The 12794-nt window shown below is 36.0% G+C and overlaps 2 pseudogenes; both read left to right on the forward strand.

Annotated features, from left to right (window-relative positions):
- The first annotated feature begins 420 nt into the window (after positions 1-420).
- Positions 421-3444, forward strand: LOC149406728 (benzyl alcohol O-benzoyltransferase pseudogene; annotated as a pseudogene).
- A 4082-nt stretch (positions 3445-7526) lies between these two features.
- LOC149406729 (benzyl alcohol O-benzoyltransferase pseudogene) lies at positions 7527-9651 on the forward strand (annotated as a pseudogene).
- The last annotated feature ends 3143 nt before the right edge of the window (positions 9652-12794 follow it).

Below are 12794 nucleotides of genomic sequence, written 5' to 3' on the forward strand. Positions count from 1 at the left end.
TATTATAGTAATGGTCGTTGTGGACTTCTAAGTTACAATATACGAGACTCTACGATTTGTTCTTTGATAGTTTATGAGACTTGCATACTTTATCTTAGGAGTTCGAGATAAGATGCGACCATTTAACTAAAACAGAATTGATTTTTGGCACGATTAACGACTCAAAACGATCCACTCAGGTGTTGACACGTGGCAACGAACTGCCACGTATCAACACGTGAGTAGATCGTTTTGAGTCGTTAATCGTGCCAAATAGCTTTACTCACTAAATGACGAGAAATAGTGTAAAACAAATAATAAAAATATAAAAAAAAATGCATATGGGGACATGTATATATAAATGTATAATAATCTTGTAAACCACAGCGTGTACATCACAAAAAAAAAGCCTACAAACATAATTTCTCAGCACACACAAAAATGACCAAATCATCAAAAAGCATCAACATTCAAATCCACCCCCAAGAGATAATCCGTCCGGTGAAACCAACTCCAAAAGAAACCCTATACTTATCCAACATCGACGACCAAAGCGGCCTCAGAAACCACATACCCTTCGTCCATTTCTTCCCGCCAAAAAAGGCCAAGCAAGGCAAAGACCCGGCCGAGCTTATCAGAGACGCAGTATCGAAGGCGTTGGTGTACTTTTACCCGGTGGCAGGGCGGCTCAGGAGCGCCGAGAAGGGCAAGCTTGTCGTCGAGTGCAACGGCCAAGGAGTTATCTTCAGACAAGCCACGGCTGATGTCAGCTTGGACGAACTCCGGCGAGAGCGAAAAGACGGGCTGAGGCCGGGGTTTCGTCTCTGGGAAAAGCTTCTTGTTGATGATGTTTGGGGGAGCAACTTCATTACTGACTCGCCCTTGCTTCGTCTGCAGGTTTGACTTAATTAAGAACCCGTTGACCATGTTTACTTTTCAATTTTTTAGAACAAAACAAAACAAAAAAAAAAGGAGTAAATCATACTCATTGGGCAACATGTATATTTCCACGTTGTATTTTGGTTGAAAAAATTAAAATAACCAAAAAGAAAAAAAAAAATTGGATACTGCTGCTACTTTAGACTCTCTTAAGCTAAAATTTTAGTATAACCCTCTAATAATTAAAAAAACAACTCAAATTAAGAAAAAAATGTAAAATAGATTGTATTCTTAAGATTTAAATAACTATGCAATAATTTTAATTGAGGGTATTTGTTATAGTTTCTTAAAAAAATGTAACCACATAGTCATGCCGGAACATTAATCGTAGCAAACTCCATTGTGGTGTAATATCTTGTAGATATATAGTCGCTAATAATTTATAATTAAAAAAAAAAAACATGGCTTCATATTATACAAGACAAATAACTGCCACAAAGCATTTTATTTTAAACACAATTATTTTTCATTTAATTTTGACAAAACTAACAAAAAATTTCTCAATCATTGGATACTCAAAAAAAAAAAAAAAAATCATTGCGAACATGTAACTTTGAATAATTAAAAATTATTTTGTGAAATCTGTGTCTAAAATAATTGAATTGCACTATTTCTCTTTATTTTCACATTTAGTTTTGATGATGAAAATGAGTGTATATTATGTATGCGGACAGGTAACAACACTATCTTGCGGAGGCTTCGTCTTGGCTTACACATTCAACCACTGCATATGCGACGCTTTTGGCGCGTACATGTTCATGCAAACCACCTCCGAGTTCTGCAGAAACCCCAACCAATCATCTCCCTCCACGTCACCATCTTGGGGCAGAGAGATTCTCAAGCCTCGCTCCATTCCAACCATCTCTTACCCTCACCCGGAATACGACGACACCAATAATCCACAAACCCACAAAACCATTTTCAATGAGTCCGACTTCAAACTCTTCGCTCAGACATCCGTTTTCCTTTCGCCGGCCGACATATCGCTCCTCAAGAGCCAGAGCCGGGTCGACGGCTCAAAAGCCCCGACCTTCGACGTGGTCGCGGCGTGCCTGTGGCGGGCCCGGACCCGGACCTTGTTCCCGAAGGCCCGGCCCGAAACAGCCGTCAGGTTTCTCTTCCCTATCGACACGCGCTTTAGGTAAATATGGACCTAATTGACCGGTTAAACATGTCTGCTTTTATTAACCGTTAGTCTGACTTTTGTAATTAATACTATACACTAATTACTAATGCTATCGATTTTGTAACTATTTTATGTAGCTGTAGTGGTTTCTTCTCCAATATGGTTTATTGATAGCCCTTAATTATGTTGGCAATTCACAAATTACTAATTTCAAATCTAGCAAGTATTTAGCTATATCTAGGCGAGATCTAGTTTTTTTTTTTTCAGATTCTCGGTACGGTAATCTATAATATATTTTATGGTTTTATAAAATTTTGTGATAAGTATATGAGATATAGCAGAAAACCTCGTTAAGTGTTTAAGAAAATTAGGTGTCTCAAAAACTAAAAATCAGTAGAAAATCGATTGCCGATGCCAATTTGTTTCTTCAAAAATTGACATTTTTCAACACTAATTCTCATTTCTTTGAGAAATACCAATGAAACTGTCCCAAACTAATGTCAAGTTACGAGGGAGCTACGATTTCCGGTAAGCTACGATATATATAATTATTTTGATATATATATATATAATTATTTTGATATATATATATAATTATTTTTTATTATATATTTTATAAAATATCCCTTGATATATCGGTCGGTATTTGGTTATATCTCAGTAAATTTATTATCGGTAAGTCGGTAGCGGTATTTCGAATAACTATAAAATCTCCGTCGATATCTCTGTCGAGTACCGGTATCTCAATAAAATTGGACTACCGGTATTTGATCGGTTGCGGTATAATTTGAATCTTAGATATTAACTAGTATTATTTTTTATTTTAAACAAAAACAATTTTGTAATACTACCAACAGTGTTAGTGTAGCACCGAATCATTTTTTTGTTAGTTTTGAGTACTAGCCTTTAATGATAGGTGCCAACCCTCATTGCCAAGGGGCTACTACGGTGCGGCGGTGGTTTTCCCATGCATCGTTGCAAAGGCGACAGAGATCATGGAGAGGCCGTTGGGCTACGTGGTGGACCTTATCTCGGGCGCGAAGGACGAGGCCTCTGTGGACGAGTACCGGGCCTCGGTGCTGGACTTCATCGAGGCCCATGGGCGGAGAGGGTTTTGTTCCTCAGGCGGGGCGTTTGTGATCTCGGACATGACTCGGCTGAGCTTCGCGAGTTTGGACTTTGGTTGGGGCGGGGCGGTTTTCGCGGGCCCGGCTAGGGCTGGTACCGGTGTAGTCCCGGGTATGGTGACTTCGGTCATAAGGCATAAGAATGAGAAAGGTGTTGAAGGGGTTTTGGCTATGGTTTCTTTGCCTCCGGAGTTACTAGACACGTTTCACATGGAGGTAAGGAAGGAGATTGGTCATGGTCATAATAATAAGAAGTTTATTTCTATGCTCTAAGGCTTTGTTATATGGAAAACCACGAATGCGTTTATAAAAATTAATAAGTCGTACTCGTGGAATGTTGTATGGTTGTCTGTTGAGTTTATACAACCTCAGTTCAAGTTATGGACCATCACAAAATAATTGTACTGGTTTTATAAACATAATAATTTATAAAGTTGTCCAATGATCATCTCGCTATTCAAAATATGGATTAAGACTAGCCGTTTATTACCTTACGTTACACACATGTACAAGTAAACCGATATTTTGAAAACTATTATCTTTTGGAGTTTGATGGAATAATTTGTTGTTGTCTAGATCTGATGAGATAAACCTAAGACATATAAGAATGCAGCATCTAAATTTAAGCAATTGAAGAGCGGTTTCAAATGGAGTCATTCGTGTTAATTTATATGAAAGGTGATATATCAATAGAGATTATTTTTAAACTATGACATACTCAATACTGTACGATCAAAATCCAATAAGTCAAAATCAATTTAAAAGTATGACTTTTTTATATATGTGTTGGAACAATAATATCCTTAATGAAATAATCTTTTATTTTCTTTTGTATTTACTTTTGTTATCTACTTATAATGGTCACAAAAACAAAACTAGTGTGAACTTATAAAATAAAGGAAAAAAAAAGTGGTTTGAAAAATTTGGAAATTCGTTTGAAGATTTATAAACATATTGTCTTTTTATTGACATGAATGTCAATAAATCTTCAAACGATTCTGAAAAGTTATTTGACATCGTTGTCAATAAATTTTTTGGATGTCAATAAATCTTCAAATAATTTGGTCTGTTAAAAAAATTTTGACATCCAGAAAATTTATTGACAACGATGTCAATAAATCTTCAAAGAATTTTCCATAACCGTTTGAAAATTCATTGACACATATGTCAGTAAAAAGATAAAGTGTCAATAAATCTTCAAACGAATTTCCATATTTTTCAAATCAATTTTTTTTTCTTAGATTTTCCAAAACATTAGGTATATGCGAGATTTTGGAGGAGTGGAATCGTGAATTACGTTGATATGGACATAAATCGCTATCTCTCTCTCTCTTCTCTCTCTCTCTCTCTCTCTCTCTCTCTCTCTCTCTCTCTCTCTCTCTCTCTCTCTCTCTCTCTCTCTCTCTCTCTTCGCCTCCACACCAATTCCTCTTCTTCTCCGTCAAGATTTATGTTCTTCTTTTTTTTCTTCTTCTTCTTCTTCTTCTTCTTTATTTTATTATCTTCTCCACCAAAAATGACAAAAAAAAACACCAAAACCCAAACACAAACCCTAAAGTTAAATCCATGACCAAAAAACCTAAATCTTCGCTGGTAAATGGAGAGAGACTCGAAACTAGACTGATTTCAGATGTGTAGTTGTTGATTTTCGTTTGGTTTGCTTGGAATTTTGAATCCCCATCCAAATTTTCGAAGTTTCCAAAAAAAAATCATAATGTCAACAATGTCAATAAATCAGATAGATTATTGACGACCATGTAAATAAACTAGGCAGACAATATATAAAAGAAAAACAAAAAGATATTTCATTGGGGGTAGTTTTGTACCAACAAATATAATAAAATCATACTTTTGGATTAATTTTGACATATTAGATTTTGGTCTAAAAGTATTGAGGAGATCATAGTTTAGGAATAATCTCATATCAATACGGTGGGTGGCGATTGTTGAATCTGAAAGTAGACTAAATCTTCTAAGTATAAATTGAATCACCCTAATCCCCTAGAACCTTTTCGATTCGGACTTGGTGGGTCCTGTGTAAGCTGAAAACATCGGTAATAAGAAGTCTATTTTGGTACATGTTGACAACTTCTCCCAATTCTCCTAGGTGGATTTTATTTGTGAAAAATATTTTTTATAACTGTGTTCGAAAGTTTCTATGATCCTCCCAGGAATGAAATGGGTGAATAAATTGGTTGGATTATGAAAATTCGAAGTGATGATGTGGAAGAGAGCTTAAGAGCATCTTTAATGGTGCAAAAAGAGGGACTTGCTAGCAAGTTTGAAAAGTTTAAGCTATTAGCTTAACCATTGTTGCACATTTTAGCTATTTGCTTGATAGAGCAAATTAGCTCTATTAAGCAAATTGACTCTAAACTAAGCTAATAGGTCCCACTTATTTTTCAACCAATGAGAATGCAATAAAATGTAAAAAAAAATATGGTTAATGTTTAAGCAATAAGATGGAGATTGGCTTACCACTAAAGAACAATGTTGCTTAAAAAAATTATACCTTAAAAAATTGATTTGACAAATTAAGCTAATGTACCATTAAAGATGCTCTAAGAGTGCTTCATCCGCTGATTTCTGCAATTAACAAAGCATAAATCACATTTTCTAAGCTCCAACTACTCTGCAACTTAATGGCATAGTTGAGAGGAAGAATAGAAGCATTCGAAAGATATGGCGCAAGTAATGTCATGCAAATAAGATTCCTCTAAAGTTCTAGACTAAAATTGTCAACACGACTTGCTACATTATTAATGTGTGAAAGTATGTATCTACTGTCTTGTGGTGTCACTTATGATGCTACTAAAAAGTTAAATAATGATATAGATTCTATCAATTAGATGCACAAAGGTAAAAACAAGAAAGTAAATAAGACCCGATATTGATATTCTTGTTTGGCCAACTATGCCTTCGTCGAGGGATGATACTGCGGTGGAAAAAAAACTCAATAGTAAATGAGAGGAGTAGTACACAACGGTCTAAGCTGATGATCAATCTTTCGATGCTATTTTCTTAAGACTCTCGTAAATTTCAACCCAGACTCCCCCTAATTTAAGATCCCCTCACTTACACTCATCAATTGTTTGATCAATGTTTATAATTGCACATTATCATTACAATATCACAAAACACAAACCCTACTTTGTCACTTGCAAATAAGCGGAGATGAAACATAGACAGAGTAAATTGCACTCGTACAGAGAAACAATTTTTTGCTTACAACCTCTCGAAAACTTAAAATTGTGTAACCAGATTCCTATGGGCAGAATGTTTCTTTTATGGGAAGATAAAATTGGATGCAAATCAAAATCAAAATAGAACTTAGTGCAAAATACTCACTTAATCGAATCGGGGGTGATCTATCATATAGGCCAACATATTTTTCTACGTCGATGTTAAGAACATGATGTATAAGATATCGCGGAGCAACTTTTTGAAACTACAAACTTAGCCGATCAATGTATCAACAATATGTAACGGTTAGTGGAGGTCCTCATGTGATACTTTATAAACTACTAAAAGGAAGAAAGTCAAATTTGAAATATATATTGTCATATGTATGCTACATCTTAAGTTATCAAGACTACATGCAGAAGTGAAACCCCAAGAGTGATGAAGGAAATTTTATTGAGATACGATACTCTACAACCAGTCTAGCCTATCGTGTTTTCAACGAGCGAAAATAAGATCCTAGAGACCATATTCTCGGGTAAAAAGTGGAAGAAACAGATTAGTTTATTTGAATATGATGAGTACAAGGTGAATTAATATCACATTTTACAATGTCATGTATTAAGAGTAACTCACACACAAAATTTGATGTATATATAGTGGAGCAAAGACAAACGCACGACAAGGAAAACCACGCCTGGGAAGAAACAAACTGCAGGAATGCTATCTTTCTTTCATCATTGTAACGCCAATGAAAATTGTCATCCACAATTTTCTTATATTAAATTTTTTTCAATTTAGCACACATCTATTACTCTAATCATTAAATTTGTTTGATTTAATTGCAAGATGTCGACGGGAATTTGGAAGAATTTTCCTGAACTGTTGCATGACAGGGTTTAAACAGTAATTTTGCGACTGCCTGACTCGTGCCTCTTGAGTCTTGAGTTTCTAAAATGTTGTTGTGTATATACATATTTATTATTATGTATGATCTGATGAGATATGATTCTCACGCGACTGACGTTGCTTCAAGATAAATAAAAAATAAAAAAATAATAGTAAATTAAAAATCCATATGGGGATTGGTGTGTATAAAGTATAACCCTCATAACAGAAAGAAAATAAAATCCACAAACCTAATAATCTCTCCAAAACACATGGGAGAACCAAAAATGGCAGAATCTCAAAACGTCGTCAATTTTCAAATCGGCCCCCAAGAGACGATCTGTCCAGAGAAATCAACCCCAAATGAAACTCTATACTTGTCAAACATAGACGACCGAATCGGCCTCAGAAACCACATGCCCTTCGTCCATTTCTACCCACCAAACAAGGCCATGCAAGGGCAAGACCCGGCCGAGATTATCAGAGACGCCGTATCGAAGGCGTTGGTGTACTTTTACCCGGTGGCGGGGCGGCTCAGGAGCGCCGAGAAGGGCAAGCTTGTCGTCGAGTGCAACGGCCAAGGAGTGATCTTCAGACAAGCCATTGCTGATGTCAGCTTGGACGAACTCCGGCGAGAGAGAAAAGACAGGCTGAGGCCGGGGTTTCGTCTCTGGGAAAAGCTTCTTGTTGATGATGTTTGGGGGAGCAACTTCATTACTGACTCGCCCTTGCTTCGTCTGCAGGTTTGACCGAATTAAGAACCCGTTGACGATGTTTATTTTTCAATTTTTTAAAATAAATAAATAAATAAATCATACTCATTGGGCAACTTGTATATTTCCACGTTGTATTTTGTTTGAATAAATGAAAACAAAAAAAAATATTGGATACTGCTGCTACTGTAGACTTTCTATGCTAAAATTTTAGTATAACCATCTAATAATTAAAAAAAAAAAAACTCAAATTAAGACAAGATGTAAAATAGATTGTATTCTTAATATTTAAATAACTATGTAATAATTTTATTTGGGGTATTTGATAAAGTTTCTTAAAAAAATGAAACACATAACTTGTAGGGGCTCAAAGATATGTCATGCCGGAACATTAATCGTAGCAAACTCATTGCGGTGTAAAATCTTGCAGATGTTAGTCGCTAATAATTTATATAAAAAAATATGGCTTCGTATTATACAAGATAAATAACTGCCACAAAGCATTTTATTTTAAACACAATTATTTTTTATTTAATTTTGACAAAAATAACAAAAATTTATCAATCATTGGAGTAGTACTCAAGCAAAAAAAAAAAAAAAAAAAAAAAAATTCATTGCGAACATGTAACTTTGAATAATTAAAAATTATTTGTGAAATCTGTGTCTAAAATAATTAAATTGTACTATTTCTCTTTATTTTCACATTTAGTTTTGATGATGAAAATGAGTGTATATTATGTATGGACAGGTAACAACGCTAACTTGTGGAGGTTTCGTCCTGGCTTACACATTCAATCACTGCATATGCGACATTTTTGGCGCGTACATGTTCATGCAAACCACCTCCGAGTTCTGCAGAAACCCCAACCAATCATCTCCCTCCACGTCACCATCTTGGAGCAGAGAATTTCTCAAGCCTCGCACTAACCCAAACATCTATTACCCTCACCGGGAATACGACACCATTCCCCAAAACCACCAAACAACTTTCACCGAATCGGACTTCAAACTATTTGCTCAGACATCTGTTTTTCTTTCGCACGCCGACCTATCGCTCCTTAAGAGCCAAATCGACGGCTCAAGAGCCCCAAGTTTCGACGTGGTCGCCGCGTGCTTGTGGCGGGCCCGGACAAGGACCATGTTCCTAAAGACCCCACCCGAAACAATCGTTAGATTTATGTTCCCTATCGACACGCGCTTTAGGTGCAAACCCTCGTTACCTACGGGTTATTACGGCGTGGCCGTGGTTTTCCCGTGCATCGTTGCAAAGGCGATGGAGATTGTGGAGAGACCGTTAAGCTACGTTGTGGACCTAATCTCGAGGGCGAAGGACGAGGCCTCGAGGGGTGATTATCGGGCCTCGGTGCTGGACTTCATCGAGGCCCACGGGCGGAGAGGGTTTTGTTCCTTGGACGGGGCGTTTATGGTCTCGGACATGACTAGGCTGAGCTTCGCGGGTTTGGACTTCGGTTGGGGCGGGGCGGTTTTCGCGGGCCCGCCTAGGGCTGGCACCGGGGTGGTCCCGGGTATGGTGACTTCGGTCATAAGGCATAAGAATGAGGAAGGTGTTGAAGGGGTTTTGGCTATGGTTTCTTTGCCTCCGGAGTTACTAGACACGTTTCACATGGAAATAAGGAAGGAGATCGGAAGTGCTCATGGTCATAATAATAATACCAATAAGCTCATGTCTTTTCTCTAAGGACTTGTTATATATGGAAAACAATAATATTTCAAGAAAAAAAGTTAATAAAGCATCCTCTGTTAGGTCGTCTTTTGAGTTTATGGTTCAAGTTAGATGGATTATCACGAAATAATTATAGGGAAAGTATCAAGAGTATCCTCGTGTTTAATCGAAAGGTGAGATTTATCCCTTCAATTTCTAGAAATATCAGACATATCTCTTCAGTTTAATATAAATGACATATACCGCCCCTAAAAAATATTATATTACAAATATCACCATTTTCGTTTATTTTTTACAAAAAAAATAATTTGAACTCTCCAAAATACCCTTAATAGAATAAACATTTATTTACTATTTTATTAAAAAAATCAAAATCTCTCTTTATAAAAAAAATCATTAACTTTTTATAAAGAAATTTTTAATTTAATTTTTTTGTATATAGAATAGAAAATAAAAAAAAAATTAATTAAGTGTATTTTGGGGAGTTCAAATTATTTTTTTTTCTAAAAAATAAACGAAAAGGGTGATATTTGTAATATAACATTTTTTTAGGGGAGGTATATGTCATTTATAGTAAACTGAAGGGACATGTCCGATATTTCTAGAAATCGAATGGATAAATCTCGCATTTCGATTAAACATGATGGATACTCTTGATATTTTCCCATAATTGTACTGGTTTTATCGACACAATGAAATAGAAAGTTGTCACCTCGAATACTACTCAAAATATTAAAAGATATTAGCTGTTTATTACCTTTAAGTACACATACATGCACTAGGACAAACTGAGTTATAGGCGTCGGACGAGCACTGATGCGACTAGTCACATCCAATAAAGCAATGGAAGCAACTAGTCGCATCCAAAGGGGTCACCAACTTTTAAAAAAAAATCAGTTACTTAAATGGGATATTTGAGCAACGTATGCGACAAGTTGCATCCAAAAGTTACCATATCTTTGGAGCGGGATTTAATTCCTCCCATCCAACGTATGCGACTAGTCGCATCGGTTGCTCACTTTCCGAATATTAGGGCATCGTTATTTAAAGTCATCTTTTCTGCCTCATTTTTCAATACAAATTATCTGAACATCTTTATCTCTTTCTCTTTGAAAATTAATTGAACTTCACTCCGAGTCTCTCTCTTTATTTCTTTTCTCTGACCACCACCAACATCGTATCCGCCTCCATCACGTCTGAAACCCTAGTTTGTTCTCCACCGAGCACCACTTTCGAACCACTAGAGAACTCGAGCACTACTCTTCGACCATCTTCTTGCGTCGTGAAGCTCTTCACTCCGCCTTTGATCACCTTCACAGACCTACAACCTCCGACGCTCCTCAGATCTCCGACCACCACAACGCTTCTGACTAGTCATCGCCGACCATCTCAGACCACCGCCAAGCCTTCTCCGACTACCGGTAATGAATCTATGTCTCTCACTGTCTCTATCTCTGTCCTTCTTTCTCTCTATCTCTATTTCTCTCTGACCAGATTCAACGTGCCTCCACCGTGACAACGAGCCACCCACCCATCTCGCTCTCAGTCTCACCGTCTGAATGTTCCACAGACTCAAGACACCACAACCTCACCAACTTCTTCACACTGACCTGACGCCGAGGACGTAGATCTGACCGTCGCTACCTCGCTCGCCGTCTTTTCTGCCAACCACTGGCGCAAAGACCACTATCCAGCTTCGTTGTTGTGCTCCGAGACCCGACCCAAGACAAACAGCCTCTCGGATTCGGATAACCGATCTGGTTTCAAAAACTGGACCAAATATCGAATTTGATTTTAGACAAATTTGGATATCGGTTATATAACCGAATTTTTTATTTAAAAAATTAAATTAAAAATAATTAAACATAGGTCTTTGACAACCACCTAGACCATGATTTTGAAAAAAAAAAAAAAAAAAAACTTCACAAATTTTTTACCTAACTTTTATTTTTTTATTTTTTAGACTATGAATTATTATTTTAGAGCTTTATATGACTCATTTTGTACTCGTATTTAAATTATTGTAATAATTTTAGAACTAGATATGTATTTTAAAAACTGGATAGCCGGTTTGTTTAAACTGGATTCGAAATTTAAAGAATCGGATAACCGAATTTTGAAAAATGGATATTGGACCGGATATTGGATTTAAGAAACCGGATAATCGAATTTCGGTTTTAGACTAAATTGGACCGAATTTTTAAAAACCGAATATTCGGATTCGGATATAAAAAATGTAAGAAACCAAATCGAACCAATCCAATTTCAGCCCTGCATACTATGATATTCCAAAGAGATTTGTAAGTAATTAGGCCACTTTAAACATGTGATTTTGGATCTAGCCTATGTTTGACAATTTTTAGGGATATAGCCAAATAGCTTATGTGGCAATAATTAAGGTCTGATTTGCCCTTATTTATTAACAAATTCGTCATTTTCTCTCTCCTATTTTTTTCAAATAATTTTTTTTACATCAAAACTTCAAAAATTCGTATCTTTCTCATACGAACTCGAAATTGAGTGATTTCAGATCCTACAAATTCGTGGCGTCGAGATCTTCAAAAATAGATCCATTGTGTTTGATGAAAAATTATGTTTAATGCATCATAGTTACGTTTCCATTTATTTTTTTTTTTATAATTTCAAAAATTTCCAGTTATTTCCATATTTAAGGTAGTAATGTGATTTTTCTACATCTATGGTATTAAACATGATTTTTCATCAAACACAATGGATCTATTTTTTAAGATCTCGGCGTCACGAATCCGTAGGATTTTGAATCACTCAATTTCGAGTTCATATGAGATAGATATGGTTTTTTGAAGTTTTTATGTAAAAAAAAGTGTAGGAAAAAAATAGGAGAGAGAAAGTGACGAATTTGTTAATAAATAAGGGTAAATTAGACCTTAATTATTGCCACGTAAGTCTGTTGGCTATTTCCCTAAAAATTATGAAACATAAGCTAAAAACAAATTTCATAGTTTCATTTTGGCTATTTGACTACAGTGCCCTGTTCTAAATTGCGGTTCCTTTGGTTAAATAAAGACGATTGGATGAGTTATTAACTTTAGGGAAAAGGAATCCGGAATAATAATTCAATTTAGCTCATAAAGTTGAGAAGAATAAAAACGATGGGATGAGTTATTGACTTCCGAGAT

The sequence above is a fragment of the Urtica dioica genome, chromosome 1 (assembly GCF_054948205.1).
Source record: "Urtica dioica subsp. dioica isolate 48M chromosome 1, U.dioica_male_clone48M_v1_H2, whole genome shotgun sequence".
NCBI lineage: Eukaryota > Viridiplantae > Streptophyta > Magnoliopsida > Rosales > Urticaceae > Urtica > Urtica dioica.